Source organism: Triturus cristatus, chromosome 2_2 (genome assembly GCF_964204655.1).
Source record: "Triturus cristatus chromosome 2_2, aTriCri1.1, whole genome shotgun sequence".
In the NCBI taxonomy this organism is placed as follows: Eukaryota; Metazoa; Chordata; class Amphibia; order Caudata; family Salamandridae; genus Triturus; species Triturus cristatus.
Window position 1 is genome coordinate 784,272,049 of NC_140582.1, and position 20,383 is coordinate 784,292,431.

General features: G+C 45.2%; 1 protein-coding gene across 2 annotated transcripts in view; it reads right to left on the bottom strand.

Moving 5' to 3' along the window:
- The window catches only part of CRACD (capping protein inhibiting regulator of actin dynamics), an 870,477-nt gene that overhangs the window by 518,551 nt on the left and 331,543 nt on the right, over nucleotides 1-20,383 (bottom strand). For both annotated transcript variants that reach the window (XM_085642049.1, XM_085642051.1), the window contains exon 3: nucleotides 42-103. The gene's annotated coding sequence lies outside the window, so the exon portion shown is untranslated. The remainder of the gene's footprint in view (nucleotides 1-41; nucleotides 104-20,383) is intronic.

The window sequence follows — 20,383 nt, forward strand, 5'->3', positions numbered from 1 at the left end:
TTCCATCATACTGAATAAAACTATTTTTGAAAAAGACTTACTTGCAGGAGTCTCCCAGCTGAAAAGTGAATCTGAAGAAATGCCACTCCCATGAAAATCCAACCTGTTGAGAGAAAACATTGCTCATAAGCGGACAAATTCATCTTTATAAAAAAGCACACAATAATTGCATTGTAATTAAGTAGTTAAACATTCTGAGAATCATTAGGTGAAGGCAAATTATTTAAACACGAATTAACCATCATTAATTTATTGCAAATAACTTCATCCCCGAGTTGGGCGGGTCCGGCCCGTAATCAGAGCCCCCTGGAATTACCGGAACTCGAAGTAGAGGATGGGCTAGGCCATGCCTCTTGGTTTCAGCGACTCTTGAAGTAATGACTCTAGTGACTTTTTAAGTGCTATATGTAAATCACGTTACTAGTTTTTATTACTATGGTAAATTGTTTATTTTTTATTTTATAAGACATTGCTTTAAAATTTATCGTATTAATTGTATTGTTATTAACTTGGACCCTGATCTCTTGTGGTAAAAAATGGGGAAGAATACTTTCCCCCGACTCTGTCCTGCTACTAAGCAAAAAATAGTTCTTAATACTCCTCTCCCTAGCTTGACAGCGATTGATCGAATGCTGCAGCAAACTATTGGGGTAGTTGCTTCTGCTATTGAAAGCACAGAAAGGCGACTCTCTCTTCCAGTTGGCACACTTCCTCCTTTGCCTGCTACAAATGTTTCGATGCTTACAATAAACTCCCAGGATTCGATATTAGTGCCTTCTTTTGCTGGCCTCCCTGGTGTTCGATCGACACATTCTGCCCAGGACCTTGTTTCTATCTTGCCTAACTTGTCATCTCCCTCTATGCCTATTACTACCAGGTTATCTTTAACACCAACAATTCCTCCAGCAAATGTATCCTCTGTGATCACACCCTTGCCTAAGAATTCAATAGAGAAAGGAGGGTCTGACTTGTGTTTATGTTCGCCTTTGGTTTCGGCATCAATTGTTAGTTTAGATAGTCACAGTCCTCGCGTAATAACTAGAGGGCAGAAGGCAAAGCGTAAACAAAATCATATTAATAAGGAAGGACCAAATGTATTGACTGCCAAAGGGAAGATTACCCATAAGCAACGTAAATCTATTGCAATAATAAATGAAACGAAAGGTAATAAGGGTAGCAGGCAGACAGAGATTGCCTTTCCCTCGATTAGTACAGGTGAACCAGTAGCTGGGGAATGTTTTTGGGGGAAAATGGAGACATTGATATCAACTCTCCTAGAACCTATTCGTATTAAAGTATCGAATATAGAATCCAGGGTAATTAATATGGAGAAACAGCTTACCGGAAATCTGCAGTCTACGCAGGTTAAATTACCCCTTATCTTACCCCAAGTGACTCCGCCTGAAGCAAATAGCAATCCCAAAAAAACAACGGGGGCCTTGGAAAAACACGTTCAATCTAAAACCAATGTGGAATTGGGACGTTTGGAGTTTAATAAACCCAGGGGTTTAGAACCTAGCGTAGCAGGTATATCCGGTCCCCCTCAAGTGCTAACTAACAACTCTAAGACTGCTATGAGATGAGTTGAAGATATCAGGGAGGCTGATTCGATATCAATTTTACCAATTCTTAATTTGCCCCCTGAGGCTATTCCCTATACAGTGGTGTTAGCAAATGTTCCTCCTCTCCCCCCCAATGTTTACGAACACTGGTCGACTCTCAGGAATAAAGCACTTCATTTCCTTTCTACCAAGCTTGGACCTAATAGTTCCTTGTTTCCTGAGTTCAAGATGGTTAGAAGAGTTAGTTGGCTAGGCTCGTCGACTAAATCTCTGAGTGGTGATTGTGTAAATTGTACTGGGTCAGTTAGTTCTGATTTTGTTAAGATTCTCCCCCTCGGCTTTTTCTAATCTCCCCAACGCCTGGATAGGTTTTCAGGTCCCCATTGCCAAACTTTAAGTCAGGGGGGTCCATGGGAGGGAGATATGGCATCCTGACAATTAATCTCTTTGATACCCTTAGCGGTTTGGACACAAATGATTGACCACTACTCTATTCCCTTCATAACTCCCCAGAGTGCCTGTTATTACTGTAAGGGAAAACAGCAAGGAAGGCAAGGGGTTAGATCTTAGTTTTTCAACGTCTGAGGGTCTCATAGGGGGGCCGGAGGCTCTGATTGGTGGGCTAGAGAAGCGGAGCGAGTGTGGTTCTGTATCTCTACCCGTCGGTCTGAGTGTGGACTCTTCCATCTCCCCCCCTTTGGGTCCTCCTTTATGTAATGTTTGTTCTTGGAACATTGCTGGTATCAAATCTAAGATTGGGAACCCATTGTGGCAGGCCTTTATTCAGACTTGCGATTTGATCTGTCTACAAGAAACATGGAGCAGGGATCCGGTCGATATAAATGGTTTTAAGACCTTTCATACACCAGCCGTGGACGTTATCCACGGTAGAGCTAAGGGTGGACTGATGATTTATTTGTCAAATAAGTTGAACATCTTAAAGGTAACGGAGCCTGTCAAAGATACTTATTTCCAATTTTTTTACTCGTTTTGGACTCAGACACTCCGATTGCCCTGATTAATTTGTATAATAACATCCCCCTGGTGATGTACTTAATGTTTTTAAAAAGTTGGCTAATGCATTCTTTCTACAAGGTAACATTTGTAGTTATAATATGATGACCCTTCTCCTCGGAGATTTTAATTGTACTTTGTGCACCATGAGGGGAGACAATAGGTGCGGAATCACTCAGGAAGATGGCTTGTGCCAGTCACATTTTAATCATTCCCTTTTGGGTGAACAATTTAACGAACTAATAGGCAAACTTGATTTGGGTTTTGCAAATGAAGTTTGTGCAACCCCTTTCATCTTACCTCCTACATTTATTGGGAGGGGTTGTACTTCCACAATTGATTTTGCTCTAGTAACTATTAAGCACGCTGGTAGCATATATTCTTTCAAGGTCTCAGATATTGCGTTAAGTGACCACTTTCCTCTTTGTGTAACCATTCTGATTCCAAGGAATTCTGTCCCAAAAGATAACATAGATGCGGACAGATTGCGTGAAAATGTAAGCATTGGTAGTATGAATGGCTACACGCTAAGATGGGATAAGGTGGATCAAGTAGAAAGACTTAAAACAGTAATTGCTAAAAGTATGCATGAGGTAGTGACTTGTTTGAGGGAGGAGTCTACATCTGAAGAGATTCTTGCTTCCTTCCTATCTATTTGTAATGAAATCAGGTCCTCCCTTATTAGGCAATGTAAAACTGAAAACAAACAAAATGGAGGCTGGTTTAATTCTAGGTGCACAAGAGCTTATTCTCTCTTAAAGAAAGAACTGCATAAAACACCTAGGTGTGCAAAGTAAGTGAGTAGACTCAGGATTGAGTATAAGCTCGCCCTAAAAGATAGAAAGAACGAGCTAAAAATAGAATCTTGGGAAGCATTGCACAACGCTGCGGTAAGGAAGGATAGTGCGGGCTTCTGGAAGATCATTAGAACTCCTTTCCTTAGCGAATTAGCAATTGCTGAAACAGATTGGATTAATTATTTTACTAAAGTATACGAAGGTCTAGGAAAGTCTAGCCCTCTTTTGAATCCCTCTGCTCATCCCATCTCAAGAAACTTAATGTTCACCCTGGAAGAGCTTGAACTAGCCCTACGTGTGAGTCAGGGCGGGAAGGCACCAGGTCCGGATGGTGTCCCTATAGATATTTTTAAGGCAAATGCTCCTTTGTGGGGTCCCCTTCTGGTCCAGGTGCTTAACGCTAATTGCATTACAGAATTATTGCCCACTTGGGTGGAGTCCATAATTGTGCCCATTTATAAAAAAGGGGATAGACATGACCCGGGTTGTTACAGACCCATTTCCCTTTTAGATTCCTTTACTAAAATAGTGGGTCGAATAATTTTGGACCGCCTTTTGCTTTGGGCTGAGGATAATTCTATTTTATCTGACCTACAATATGGTTTCCGCTCCGGCTTAGGAACAGTGGAACAGAGCTTAAATCTTTTAATGCTGACCGGGAAGTACACGAGGGCCAGGAAAGGGAGTTTGTTCCTGGCCTTTGTTGACCTCTCGGCCGCATTTGATTGTGTTGACCATTCCACTTTATGGATTGTCTTGGGACAACTTGGGGTTGAATCCAATATTATTTATTTTCTTAAACGGTTTTATAGTGACGCTTCAGCTCGCGTTCGCTATAGTCAAAGGGGGCAATGCACGGGCAAAATCCCAATCAGGAGTGGTGTCAGGCAGGGCTGTGTCCTCGCCCCATTCCTTTTTAATTTGTATATACATGGTTTGGAGAAAGCCCTGTGCAATAGTAAATTCGACCCCCATACGCTGCTGGTCATCCAATCCCGGCGTTGATGTACGCAGACGATGCTGTGCTAATGTCCCTTACTCAAGTGGGATTACAGCGCGTGGTGGATAGTTTTGCCCTCTTTATGAACGAGTTGGGCCTTAGAGTGAACATCTCGAAAACTTTCATCATGCGCTGTGGTCAAAATCCCAAAATTAAAAAGGCCATTTTTATAGCAGGACAGAAGCTTGATTCCACTAAACAATTTTCTTATTTGGGTATCTTGTTCAACCAGAATGACTCTTGGGGTCCGGCAGTGGCAGCGAAAAAACTTGCATTGGTTCGCTCGACTGCCGCCCTTAAATCCTTCTCCATGAAAGTAGGTACCAGACCGCCGGTAGTATTAATTAAGATTTACAAAGCTAAATGCGTGTCTGGTGCAATGTACGGTAGTGGGGTTTGGGGATTTGCTGACTCTGCTCCCATTCAGGCAGTTGAAAACCCCTTCTAGAAATTTATCCTCGCCGTACCCAAGAGTTCCTCTAACTATAATTGTCATGCAGAATTGGGTCTTCCTTTTATATCTGATCTTATTAAACTTGAACCAGTGCTACTATGGCAGAGGATGTGGACTAAAGATGAAACCAAGTTTAATAGAGATATATTGATAGATATCTTGGAATTGGAAGGATCGATGAGGATACCATGGCTGAGATATGTACGTAAATTTTTAGCTGACACGGGAAAGCTGGATTATTTTTTAAATCCTCTTACTATCTCAGCCATATCGCGTAAGGATTTGAAGAAGGAGGGCCTTGCTTTTTTGGATTCCGCGAGAATTTCTGTGGAAATCCTAAAACCTACTGTCCTGTAACACCAATTAATTTTAACAACTTTTAATATTCAACCCTATTTGCTGTATGTCCCAGGTAACTATGATAGATTCCTACTATCACGTTTCAGATTTGGAATCTTCCACAGATTGGTTCGTTTTCCTATAACAAATGATTGGACGCACAAATTATTGCCCTGTCCTTGTGATGATGTTTCCCCTCAAAGTACTATCCATGTTGTTTTATTTTGTAAATTTTACAGTTATATTAGGCACACAGTTTTACTGCCATTTTTGAGAGAGGTGGTTCATCGGCAATGTCATTTGGCTATGTTGGATATCCTACATTTGGATAATAATTTTTGTGTTGCCACAATTACATTGTTTTAAAAAAAAGTGATTTGCACTAGGAAAAGTATAATATAATGCACTTTATTAAGTCCTTGAATGATTTGTATTAATAATTCTGGTGTTTAAGCCATTGAGTTATCGCTAAATGAACTGTTGTGATTTTTTTTTTTTTAAACGCAATGATTTTTTAATGTATGCTTTTATGGTTGTTTTTAACAATCAAATAAAGTTATTTTTGATTTGATTTCAATATAACATTTCCCTCCCTACTGTTTCTCCGGACATCCATCATTGAAATAGTGGTCGCTTTTATGATCAATACGAGTCGGTCACTATGCTTTCATCATCATCTGTATTACCAAGATGCGAAAGCTACTTGCTACCTGTTTATGTTTTAAACAAGAACATTTTTTCCTACATGCACCTCAGAGAGTAGATTTCACGTTTCCAGAGCCTGTATTTCGAAGGAGAAAAAAAAGAGTCAACCAGGGATCTCAAACCAAGAATTGGCATTGGAACCTGGTCTCTATGTGTGTGCGTCCGCATCAATAAGTTTTTCGCATCATGTTGACATCATCACTTGTACCATGTATCACATGTACCTGAAAACAGGCCAATCATCTTCAGGTCTCGCATAGACAGCGCATGCGTTGTCTCTTGAAGACATTTTGTGTACAATCAGTTATGTTGTTAAAATTACTTTTAAAGCGCACGTATACACACAGTTGTCTTGGCGCTGCTTCTATTACAGTGGTTTGACAGCCCTACTGAGACTAAAAAGTCATATGATTCTTAGTAGTTAAAAAGCTATGTTTTTAGTGCCTTCCTGAAAGACAGGAGATCACACATTGATTTGATGTACGGATAGAGTGTACCACAGTTTGGAGGCACTCACCACAAAGCTTCTACCACCCCATGAAGAGCGTCTGAAATTAGGGACAACAAAATGTTGGCAGCGAGAGAGTACAGCTGCCTGGTAGGACAGTACCAAATGTATCAAATTTGCCAAGACCGTATGGTGAAGTGCCTTGTGGGTAATACACAAGGCTTTACAGTTGATTCTCTATTTAATGGATAGCCAATGGAGCTTATGCAATGCATGTCTAACAGATTGGTATTTAAGAATTCCAAGCAGCATGCGTACTGCTGAGTTTTGGAGAACTGGAAGCTTGTTTAGAAGTTGCTGCTGTATATTTAAGAAGAGACCGTTGCAGTAATTAAGTTTGGACATGACTAAGGCCATTGCATCTGATTTTTGGAAGGCCTCGGGAAAGTAAAGGAGGATTTTCTTTACTATTTTTATTGTCTACAAAGCGGATGAGATGGCAGCATTGACTTGATTGCCGCAAGCAAGCTTGCTGTCTACTAGGACTCCTAGATGTTTTACTTTCCTAGACGGTAATGGAAGATTTCCCAGCTGTTGAGACCACCAGGATGGGGACCAAAAGGAGAACTCTTTGCCAAAAAGGATGGCCTCCGTCATTCCTGAGTTTAGCTTAAGACAGTTCATGCTCACCCAATCACTAACTACCAGCATACAGTTGCTAAATCTATTGCTGGTATTGTCGTAATTGCAGGCTAGGGAGACTGCAATCTAGGTATCATCCGCATAGGATGTGAGGGAGTGTAACGCCCTGAACGTCTCAGGATCGTTTAACAGACACGACAATGAGGACGCAACCACTTGTGAAGGGTTAGTTCTTTTAATGAAGGCAAATAAAATACAAAGAACAAACAAAAGTTATAGTCACTGGAATCCTCCAGGCTAAGTACGTTACCAGCCCACAGCACGGATGGTCCTAACCGTCCTCTGCATATACGCCGATCCCGGCGTATGCCAACAGAGGGCAGAAATGAAATGGCCGACAATGCCAATCGGTAGACTGTGAGGGGCACGAAGAGTGTTGGGGAGAATCGAGGAGTCAGGGAAACACCCAGCCGGGGTCTCTACCTGAAGGGAGCAGCCGCTCAACCTCTTCCTCAGACTGCACCGGGACGCGGAGTCACCTCCTGGTGATGCGTCACCGATACCCCAATCACAAGCAAGAAGACTGAACCGAGAGCAGCCGCTCTATCGATCCTGTGGACTTCCGAGTCTGTAACGCGGCAAACACCTCCTGGTGTGCGTTACAGCTGGCAGTCCCTGTGTCTCTGGTCGGGCTGGGAGTTACGACTCCAACCAGCAAAAGCGCCACTGCGCTTGGACTCAGCCGAGTCAAAAAGCGAAGCTCAATGGTTGACCGGTAGAGCTTCCGGGTCCTTCACAGGTGACGATGGGGCAAGACACGGCCCAGGGAGTAACGACTCGACCTACCTCCGTTCTTGCCTTACTGGAGCACCACTCCGGAACACTGCTCTTCACGAAGCAGGTACGTCGGTGTAAACACAATATCCGACAGCCTTGTACCTCCCGGTTCCTCCCTTTATAGGGCGTGTTTTCCTTGAGTTATGTAACAGCTCTCCTGTTTACATAAGGGCGTGTTTCCCTTGAGTTATGTAACAGCTCTCCTGTTTACATAAGGGCGTGTTTCCCTTGAGTTATGTAACAGCTCTCCTGTTTACATAAGGGCGTGTTTCCCTTGAGTTATGTAACAGCTCTCCTGTTTACATAACCTCTCAACCGCTAAGCATCCTGGGAGATGTAGTCCGTTTTCGCTGGTTACCGTTTTCCTCCCCTCGTATGACAGGAATTCTTGACAGTACATCCTCCCTCTCAGCGGCTCCCCACGGGTCCAGCGCTGGCAGGAAAACGCCGATGGAACAAGGAGACCAAGCGCGGAGCATGAACCCCTTCAGCCGGTTCCCATGAATGCTCCTCCGGGCCATAGCCTTTCCACGCAACCAGGTACCACAGCTTCCCCCTGCGCCATTTGGACGCCCGTATGCCCGACACTTCATACTCCACCTCCGACTCCACGCATACCGGCCTAGGTGTCCCAGACGGCTTGGAGGGTGCTGGTTTGAGCAATGATACATGAAAGACAGGGTGTATCCGCAATGACTGGGGCAAGCACACCTTCACGTTCACGGGACCCATACACTTGGTAATTCGATAGGGGCCCATGTACTTGGGATGGAACACACTGTTCTTTCGAAACCTCATGTTTCTTGTGGATATCCAGACGTAGTCTCCAGTGCGGTACAGTGGCCCGGGCCTTCTCTTCCTATCTGCCGCAGCCTTGTATCTTCTCTTGGCCTCTATTAGGACAGCCCTTGAGCGCATCAACGTGTCTGTTATGTGTGCCACCCTGTCCGCTGTGGCGGGAATCCTGTCCTCTCTGAACGGATGTAGAAATGGCAAGAACCTGGGATGTTGGCCATAGTTGCTATAGAACGGAGATGACTGTGTGGAGCTGTGAGTGGCGTTGTTATAGGCTATCTCTGCAACCCATAGCAAGTCGACCCATTCTTCCCTGCCCTGGTCCACAAAACATCGCAGATACTGTTTGAGCGTTTGGTTCAGGCGCTCGGTTTGGCCGTCCGTTTGAGGGTGGTAGCTGGTGGACAGGGCGGTCTTAACATGCAGCGCAGTGCACCAAGTCTTCCAGAATTGCGCAGTAAACTGCGACCCCCGGTCCGACACGATCACCCCAGGTAATCCATGCAGTCGTACCACATTCTTTAGGAGTAGTGACGCCAATTCCCCGGCCGTAGGGACTCTCTTGCAGGGGATGAAGTGCCCCATTTTCGTCAAGTAATCCACCACCACCAGTATTGCCGTCATCCCCTGGTCTACCGGTAGGCCCACCACGAAGTCCAGTGATATGCTATCCCATGGTCTATCCGGGGTCGGAAGTGGATGTAAGAGCCCTTGGGTTCGGCCATGGTCGGCCTTCATGGTAGCACACGTAGGACACTCCTGTCCCCACCTCCTGACATCCACTCTCATGGTTGGCCACCAGAAATGCCGTCCCATGCTAGCCACCGTTTTTTCAAAGCCCAAATGACCTGCGCATGGAGAGTCATGGCACCAGATGAATGCTTGTTTCCTTAGCCTAGGCGTGGGTATCAATAGGCACCTGCCCTTCAGGGGTATCCCGTCCTTCAGCTGCCATTCTCTGTGACTGAGGAGCCACCTCCGCCATGCGAATGACCTGATCCCTCTCTTTATTCCCCTCAGGAAAGTATCCGGTTGGATAACCCCCAATACCATCCTCGGGGAAATGATGGAACGCTCGGTTGCAGGCAATGGTTCCTTAACTGCAGATTGACGGGACAGGGCGTCCGCCTTCCGGTTTTCCGTCCCCGGCCGATATGTGATGCGGAAGTTGAACCCCGCAAAGAAGATCATCCACCGCAGCTGCCTGGGAGAAAGGTGTCTAGTGGCCGTCATGAACTGTAGGTTCCGATGGTCCGTGTACACCGATACCACATGTCTTGCCCCCATCAACCAATGCCTCCATTCGGTGAAGGCGTCCTTGATTGCGAGAAGCTCCTTCTCCGCAATATGGTAGTTGCGTTCGGCGTCGTTGAGTTTGCGGGACATGTACGCAACGGGATGAAGCACCCCTGTGTCGTGGTTGCGTTGGGACAAGATAGCCCCCAGCGCCACATCCGACGCGTCCGCTTCCACCACGTAGGGGAGATCCGGATCGGGGTGAGCCAACACCGGCGCCTTACCAAAGGCGCTTTTCAGGGCCTCAAAGGCTTTGTTCGCTTCAGGGGACCAGACAAACTCCTTGGACTTCCTCAGTAGCTGTGTGATTGGGGCCACCACTCCTGAAAATCCATCTATAAACCGCCTGTAAAAGTTGGCGAAGCCAATGAAACTTTGGACGTCCTTCACGCTTTGGGGCACCGGCCATTCTTTCACCGCCTTGATCTTTCGTTCTGCCATCTCCTGTCCCTCTGGACTCAGCATCACTCCGAGGAATTCCACGGATGTGACGTGGAAGTCACACTTGCTGAGTTTACAAAACAGCATGTTTTCCCTCAGCTTTTGGAGCACAGCTTTGACGTGGTGTACGTGCTCCTCCACACTGGACGAATAGATGAGGATGTCGTCGATATATACGACCACGTAGATATCCAACTCCTCTCTGAATATCTCATTCAAAAAGTACTGAAAGGCTGCCGGGGCGTTGCACAGACCGAACGGCATGACGAGGTACTCAAAAAGGCCGAACCTGGTCTTAAAGGCGGTCTTCCACTCGTCTCCGTCCCTCATGCGCACCAGATGGTATGCCCCTTTCAAATCCAACTTGGTGTAGATACGAGCTTTCTTGACCTGTTCCAGAAGTACACTGATGAGAGGCAAGGGGTACCGATTTTTTATGGTTATCGCATTCAATGCCCTAAAGTCCACACAGGCTCTCAGCTCCCCATTAGCCTTCGGGATGAAGAAGAGTGGCGAGGCGGCCGGAGACTTGGACGGGCGGATGAATCCTAGCTTGAGGAGTTTATCCAGGTACCCCCGGAGATGCACGTTTTCAGGCTCCGTCAGGGCATACAGCCTGCCGCTGGGAACGCTGGCCCCTGGCACCAGGTCGATCTGGCAGTCAAACTGTCTATGTGGTGGTAGCACTTCCGCCTTCACCTCATCAAATACATCCTCAAAACTGTGATAAGCCTGGGGGAGAGCCACATCTTTTTCTGCCGCTGTAGCCACCGTCTGACTCCCGCTCTCATCTGCGTCAAGGGATTCCGTTCTTATTCCACAATGCAGGATGCAATACGGTGACGTCATTTCGATGCGATGTGTTGGCCAATCCACAAAGGGGTTGTGTTTCTGTAGCCACGGCAATCCCAATATGACGCCATATTGGGGCGCTCGGATGATGTTAAAATCGATTTGTTCCAAATGGTTCCTCCCATATCTCATCGGAAGGACCCCCGTGTGCTGTCCGATGGGCCCCGTCACCAATCGCCTTCCGTCTACCGCATAGACGTCTTCGGGTACTGCTTTGGGAAGAAGCACTAGCCCTAGCCTGCATGCCTCGTTGTGGTCCATAAACATGCCAGTGGCCCCTGAATCCACCATGGCCACAACGGGTATCCACTGGTCATGCACTCCCACGTGCACCGTGATAAACAGGTGTCGTTGTCCCTTAGTGACCGAGTTGGAAAGTGAAGGGATGGATGAGTGACTCCGAGATGCCCCTTCTCTGGTCTTGGAGTCCTCTAGTTTTCCGCCGGTATGTCCACCACGGCTGTTACCGACCGGTTGGCCCGATAACGTGACGTCTTCGGTTTGGCAGGGCATTCACGTACGTAGTGGCCTTTTTTGCCACAATATAGGCACAATCCTTGTTTACGGCGTGACTCTTTCTCCGTGGCTGTGAGGCTCGCTCGTATTGCGCTAATGTCCATGGGTTCTCCCTTGGATGCGGTGGAAGTTTCAGGACTTCCCACCGTCACATAGGATGGAAGGGATTTTCCTTTTCTCCCATGATCCCACTTTCTTTCACTTAGCCTATGTTCCAGCCGTAATACCAGGTTGATAAGGCCCTCACATGTCTTGGGTTGAGGGTCAATATGAGCCACGGCGTCCTTGAGCTCATCGCACAGCCCTTGATGGAAGAGCGCCGTCTGTTTAGCAACAGGCCACTTGGTTTCCGCAACCAGCCTTCGGAACGCGTTGAGATACTGCACCAGGTCGTTGGATCCCTGTCTCAACTCAAGCATTTCACGGTCCGCCGTGTACGAGTCAGCCCTTCTGTCGAATACCTTCAGGAATTCCTCGCGAAAAGCACCCCAATCACATAAGAGGGGGTCGTCCCTGCTCACCAGAGGTACGGCCCATTGTGCCGCGTTTCCAGCCAAATAGGATATAAGGAAAGCCACACGAGCCTGACTCGTGGGGAACGCCTTTGGTTTGCACGATAAATGTAGCGCCACTTGTGTGAGGAATACCTGCACTGTGTTAGGATCCCCACTGTACCTCTCTGGTGTTGCCAAGGGGATGGCTACCGGCATTTCCACTACTACCGCAGGGGTCTGGTTCGTGAGGGAGGTGCTGGGCGTGAGCGGGTCCAATTGGATAGCATCCAGTCTGGCTTTTACATCGGCTGTTTCTTGCCTAGAGGCAGCCACTTCAACTTGCATGGCCGCTAAAGCAGCCAGCACATCATCAAGTGTTGCCATGTCTGTTATCGACCGGGAGACAGTTAGTGTTATTAAGGTCGGATATTTTGTAACGCCCTGAACGTCTCAGGATCGTTTAACAGACACGACAATGAGGACGCAACCACTTGTGAAGGGTTAGTTCTTTTAATGAAGGCAAATAAAATACAAAGAACAAACAAAAGTTATAGTCACTGGAATCCTCCAGGCTAAGTACGTTACCAGCCCACAGCACGGATGGTCCTAACCGTCCTCTGCATATACGCCGATCCCGGCGTATGCCAACAGAGGGCAGAAATGAAATGGCCGACAATGCCAATCGGTAGGCTGTGAGGGGCACGAAGAGTGTTGGGGAGAATCGAGGAGTCAGGGAAACACCCAGCCGGGGTCTCTACCTGAAGGGAGCAGCCGCTCAACCTCTTCCTCAGACTGCACCGGGACGCGGAGTCACCTCCTGGTGATGCGTCACCGATACCCCAATCACAAGCAAGAAGACTGAACCGAGAGCAGCCGCTCTATCGATCCTGTGGACTTCCGAGTCTGTAACGCGGCAAACACCTCCTGGTGTGCGTTACAGCTGGCAGTCCCTGTGTCTCTGGTCGGGCTGGGAGTTACGACTCCAACCAGCAAAAGCGCCACTGCGCTTGGACTCAGCCGAGTCAAAAAGCGAAGCTCAATGGTTGACCGGTAGAGCTTCCGGGTCCTTCACAGGTGACGATGGGGCAAGACACGGCCCAGGGAGTAACGACTCGACCTACCTCCGTTCTTGCCTTACTGGAGCACCACTCCGGAACACTGCTCTTCACGAAGCAGGTACGTCGGTGTAAACACAATATCCGACAGCCTTGTACCTCCCGGTTCCTCCCTTTATAGGGCGTGTTTTCCTTGAGTTATGTAACAGCTCTCCTGTTTACATAAGGGCGTGTTTCCCTTGAGTTATGTAACAGCTCTCCTGTTTACATAAGGGCGTGTTTCCCTTGAGTTATGTAACAGCTCTCCTGTTTACATAACCTCTCAACCGCTAAGCATCCTGGGAGATGTAGTCCGTTTTCGCTGGTTACCGTTTTCCTCCCCTCGTATGACAGGAATTCTTGACAGGGAGAAACCAAAGGATGTGATCAGTCTGGCCAGTTACATATACAGTAAATAACGTTGAGCTCAACAAAGACCCCTGAGGGACTCCGCAGTGTAGTGAAAATGGTTCTAATTCAACCTCCCCAGATGACACTGTTTGTTCTCTCTCACTAAGAAAGGAGCTTAGGAGTGCCAGAGTGGCCCCTTTGATTCCAACCTTACAGAGACAGTCAATCAGCAGTCCATGATTGGCCATGTCAAATGCCGCCGACAGGTCAAGCAGGTTGAGTGCTGCTTCCCCCCTGTCAAGGATTGCCCTAATCTCCTCAATTGCTGCAATCAAGGCCGTTTCCATGCTGTGGCCATTCCTAAAGTCGAATTGTGTAGGGTCAGGAGCTTTTGGTTCTGTATAAAAGTGGCCAATTGTTTACAGCCTGCTCAAAGCTAAAGCTTTCCATTGGTTAGCTTCAGTGTCACTCTGATTTGCTTTATTCCCATTTGTCACTGCATTCGTGCATCATGTCTTCTTTTTGTGCTTGGCCCTCCCCTGACGCATGGACCAAGTACTTGTGTCCTTCCGCTGCTCCTGTTTTTGTAGCGAGTTCAATCATTGTTTATGAGGGCTTGTGTTGTCAGGCCGTCTCACATATCCCGTCCCTATAGCTTCTTTTCCCTCCCAGCACTGCTGTGTGCTTCTTTGTAACTCTTACCCGCTCTCATTGCACTCTCTCATCGTTTTTTTCCCTTCCATTTGTGGCCGCTCGCTTCCCTCCATCTCTGCATTCCTGCTTCCTTTACTTCGTACCTTTTGTGTTTTTTTATGCACTTTGGTATAACGAGAACTAGGAATCAGATCGCTTTACATGAATACCAGTTGCATTGCACAAGGTCACATTTATTTTGTAGGCACAGGGAGATTCATTGATTTGCCCAGAATAACATGATTTTGAGCCAACTTTCCTCTGAGCGCTTCTGCGTGCCTCTGTGAAGCCCCCATCTGCATGCATATTGCTCTTTCTATTCTTCCTTTCTCTCTCTCCATATTCCTCATTTTTTTGTTCTGTTTATGCACTTTGATATAGCACGATCTAGGTATCGCAGCACTTTACACACGAACACCAGTTGCATTACACAAGGTCCCACTTATATTGCAGGCACAGACAGATTGAGGGACTGATTTAGATCTTGACGGACAGGTTACTCTGTCACAACAGTGACAAATATGCCGTCTGCCAAAACATAAATCCCATTATATCCTATGGGATTTATATTTCAGCGGACGTGATATCCTTCACCGTTGTGACGGAGTAACCCATCCACCAAGATCTAAATCAGACCCTCAGTCATTTGCTTAGAGTCACTGGATTTTAAAGCTGAGACTCAAACCTGGTTCCACGAGTACAAATTCAGCAATTCTGGCCTAACCCACACCCTCTCTCGTAGTTTCAACCTTTTTTCCAACCCAGTTGATTGAGTTGCTTACTCCACCCGCAGTGTTGTGTTCCAGACAAAAAAGCGCTATGACATGGCCAACACTAGCCATGTCATGGTGCTGTCCCCCTCTTGCCCTTGTCTTTCAGCTGTGCTGCTATACAACATGGCTAAAAAAACATTGACAAAGCCACTGGCTCTTGCACCAATGAGACCTATTGGGTTTGCCAATGCTTGTTCTATGTCTATTGTAGTTTATTTACTTCTCATAAAAACAGCAAATTATAGCCAACAGTCTCAGCAATAGGGGATATTATGGGGAATAACATGAGGTCATGTCTTATGGATTAAATATTATCTATTTGTTCCTCGCATAAACCTGATTTGGTGGGAATAGTCTTTCTGCATTCACTGTAGTCTTGTGATAATTGCAGTCATATTCAGAATGGTTAAAAACTCAGTCCTATGGTATGAATGTATAAAAATCGCCTTACATATCAATTAATTCCTATTCATACTGATATATATATATATATATTATCTACTGGCGGTCGCCAGTAGATAGTTATAGTTAGGACCGTGTTTCCATAGGAAATCTCAAAATTCTATTTTGAATAACTTTGGCGCCGGTTGACGAATCCTCGCGCAATTTTCAAAACTAATGGGGCGCTCCGTTCAGCTCCTACCCTGAAAGTCTCGGGGTGGTTCGTCAAGCAGGGGCTGAGAAAAAAGGGGGGTCCCAAAACGCGTTTTCCCCATGCATTTTTCCATAGGACCGTTAGACACAGCTACAGCCCGAACGGCTGAACAAAATTACTTGAAATTTGGCAGAGAGGTAGCCATAAGGTCAAGGAAGTGCCTTTTGCAGGTCTGGTGTAAATCTGTTCAGTATTTCCTGAATGCAAAATAGCATTTGAAAGCATATCAATATCTATACGCGCGCAGCGTGCGCGCACTGAGCAAGCCCTGTGCGCGCACCCTGCCGTGCGCGAGCGTAATTGTGATTGGTTGTTACATGTCAGTAAACATTCGAATCGGTCGAAATCAGGAAGTGTCGGCCGCCATTTTGTCTGTCGCACTAAAAAGGAAAGGTGGAGACAGTGAACAGGGGGCAGGGTAGGGAGTTCTAGACCCCCTAACCATTGTCAGGGGGGCACAGTAGGACCACGAAGGGTAAAAAAAAAGATTTTAATTTTTTAAAAAACATCGCGAGGTGCGCGCACTCTACGCGTACCCGAAAAAACCTTAAAAACATCACGAGTTGCGCGCACTGAGCGCGCACCCAAAAACAAACCTTAAAAAAAAATAGAAATAAAAATCACTTTTAAGTGTTTAGATATTAGGTGGCTCTAAAAAGAGTCCTTGTGTTCATTGAGTGTTTTTTGGTACCTACAAGTAAGTACCGATGCAGAGTCTAAAGTTCAAGAGGAAGACTCTGTTCCCTTCATCATTGAAATGTACACCGTCTCCTCTATAAATGTCTTGCATGTTGTAACGCAAGTTGTTGTGGTATATAGAACCCATACCATTGTCTCTGAGGAAAGCAGAAACAGACTTATTGACGTGCTTTCTTGCTTTGTCAATCTGTGGACAAAATTGGTTGGACCAGTTCCACTTTTGCCTTTGGCATATGTTAGAATATACAAAGGCAGATTGAGGAAAAAGCGACATCAATTGCACAAAGGTGTCCTTAATAAGCATTTCCAGACCTACCCCAGTTAAAGTGCCTAGGTCATTTTCACCACAGTGCACAATAATAAGGTTAGGCTGTGGGAGATGTAGAAAGGTTTTCACCAAAGGCATTAATTGGTGCCACTTTAACCCTCTCTGACCAATCCATTTAATGTCTACATTTGGCAAAGCAAGGTCTCTCACCATACCTCTTTTTTCTGCAAATTATTCACTCCAGAAGACATAGCTATGACCTACAATCCACACTGTGAACATCTTTCAAGGAGAACAGGATGCACTCAGGAGGTGTCTTTCAGTAGAATGGCAATCTGAAAAGAAAGACAGTTGAAAAATGGAGGCTTACATACTTTTTTTTAATAAAAAGAACTCATTGGCTGTTTCAAACCATTCTACACTAAAAACTAGGCTGTATGTTTACATTTTTAAAAGCATGTTTTGGATTGGTTCAGAAAAATGTGTTCCCACTGAACATTACTTTGGATTTGCTGTTAGGTTTGAAAAGTCAAGCACTCTTGCTCTTTGGATTTGAAACATTGTCTGCTGAACTTCTGACCTCTCTGCTCACACCTGTGTTCCATGAGCTGTTGCTATGGTAGCAGGCAGAAGTCATGTTGGGGGAAGGGATGATTTGCAAAGGGGTTGAAAGTTGCAACCAATAGAAATGTGTGATTCCATTTGAAAAAATGTGGGAAGGACTGTGATTTTACATTAACATGTATATGTGGGAAAAAAGAGAGGGAAAAATTGCCATTTACTGGTTGTGGAGAGAGGAGAGAGGTGTACAGCTCTGAGATTCTGGCTCTGATAATCTGCTGTTTGAGTGCCACATTTCTTTCTCAACTAATTAATTTTAAAGGTGAGTTATGAGTTTGAAAGGGGAAGTATGTGGTGTATTTTGATATATATAATAGAATTGTCATTCTTGTTTTAAAGTTGTGTTTTACATTTTGTGGTTTAGAAGATATTTAACTATCTTGAACTTGTAAGATATTATGGAGTGTGTCTTCACTGTAAGTTAAGGTGTAGTGGTATCTGTGAGGAATATTGTTTTGTGCCTAGAATCACATCATGAGTCTGTCTGCACACAGGATTTGTTGACAGAGATTTAATTTGTGTTGCTTTTGTTCTGTTAGCCTTGCACTCGCAGAAAAGGTGTAGTTTATTGTCTTAAAGTGTGATGGTTAGCATTCAGCAGAAATCATTTACTGACCAATGAGAGGCAAATGCAAACACATTTGAAAATAGTATGGTACATTTTCCTACCACTCTAAAAGTTGTGTTTTACATTTTATGTTAAGGAAGATATTTAAGTGGCTTGAACATGTTATATATTATGGAGTATGTCTTCATTATAAGTTAATGTGTACTGGTATCACCCAGGAATACTGTTTTCTACCTAGAATCATACCATGAGACAGTGAGCACACAGGAAATGTAAACAGAGATTTGATTCGGGTTGGTCTTGCTCTATTACTCTTGCACTCGCAGGAAAGGGGCAGCTTGTTTTTTGTAACACATGGTGATGGCCTCAAGGAGCTGTTAGGACATGTGCTCCTTTCTGCCTGTCTAAAGTAGAAGGAACATGTTTCAGGCTGTTACAGTAATTATCACTTGCTCTACCCCAGTAGTAAATGTGCTTTCAAATTGCCAAAGGAAATATCGCTTTCTGCCTAGAATCAGACCATGAGTCTGTGTGCACACAGGAATTGTTGTCAGCGTTTTAATTTGTGTTGCTGTTGGTCTGTAAAACTTGCACATTCAGGAAAGGCCCAGCTTGTTTTCTTCCAATGTGTTGGTTAGCACTCAGCAGAAATCAGTATCTCAAAAATGTGAGGCAAATGCAAACACATTTGAAAATAGCATGGTAGATTTTTCATCAATTCTTGCAATGGCTGAGGTGGTTCCTACATGTTGAAAACTCCAATTAACCCTTACCACACATGTACTCTTACACACATGTCTGTACTCTTCATGCAGTTGTGGGAGTCTCCATGCAGATCTCTCTTGCAGCTGACAATACACAGTCTCCAGAAACACACTCTTTGCACACATGCAGCAGCTTCTGCTACACTCCCATGCGTAATAGTGAGCTCTGTGTGGTGTTTCAGATAGCAGTGTGTAACGCAAACAGATTCAACGTCACCAAGGCTCATTTCCTTTGCTCTAGTCTAATCACTCACCCTCTAACACATGGTCATGGTCTCAAGGAGCTGTTAGGACATGTGCTCCTTTCTGCCTGTCTAAACTAGAAGGAACATGTGTCAGGCTGTTACAGTAATTATCACTTGCTCTACCCCAGTAGTAAATGTGCTTTCAAATTGCCAAAGGAAATATCGCTTTCTGCCTAGAATCAGACCATGAGTCTGTGTGCACACAGGAATTGTTGTCAGCGTTTTAATTTGTGTTGCTGTTGTTCTGTAAAACTTGCACATTCAGGAAAGGCCCAGCAAATTTTCTAAAAATGTGTTGGTTAGCACTCAGCAGAAATCAGTATCACAAAAATGTGAGGCAAATGCAAACACATTTGAAAATAGCATGGTAGATTTTTCATCAATTCTTGCAATGGCTGAGGTGGTTTCTACATGTTGAAAACTCCAATTAACCCTTACCACACATGTACTCTTACACACATGTCTGTACTCTTCATGCAGTTGTGGGAGTCTCCATGCAGATCTCTCTTGCAGCTGACAATACACAGTCTCCAGAAACACACTCTTTGCACACATGCAGCAGCTTCTGCTACACTCCCATGCGTAATAGTCAGCTCTGTGTGGTGTTTCAGATAGCAGTGTGTAACGCAAACAGATTCAACGTCACCAAGGCTCATTTCCTTTGCTCTAGTCTAATCACTCACCCTCTAACACATGGTCATGGTCTCAAGGAGCTGTTAGGACATGTGCTCCTTTCTGCCTGTCTAAACTAGAAGGAACATGTGTCAGGCTGTTACAGTAATTATCACTTGCTCTACCCCAGTAGTAAATGTGCTTTCAAATTGCCAAAGGAAATATCGCTTTCTGCCTAGAATCAGACCATGAGTCTGTGTGCACACAGGAATTGTTGTCAGCGTTTTAATTTGTGTTGCTGTTGTTCTGTAAAACTTGCACATTCAGGAAAGGCCCAGCAAATTTTCTAAAAATGTGTTGGTTAGCACTCAGTAGAAATCAGTATCACAAAAATGTGAGGCAAATGCAAACACATTTGAAAATAGCATGGTAGATTTTTCATCAATTCTTGCAATGGCTGAGGTGGTTTCTACATGTTGAAAACTCCAATTAACCCTTACCACACATGTACTCTTACACACATGTCTGTACTCTTCATGCAGTTGTGGGAGTCTCCATGCAGATCTCTCTTGCAGCTGACAATACACAGTCTCCAGAAACACACTCTTTGCACACACGCAGCAGCTTCTCCTACACTCCCATGCGTAATAGTCAGCTCAGTGTGGTGTTTCAGATAGTAGTGTGTAACGCAAACAGATTCAACGTCACCAAGGCTCATTTCCTTTGCTCTAGTCTAATCACTCACCCTCTAACACATGGTCATGGTCTCAAGGAGCTGTTAGGACATGTGCTCCTTTCTGCCTGTCTAAAGTAGAAGGAACATGTGTCAGGCTGTTACAGTAATTATC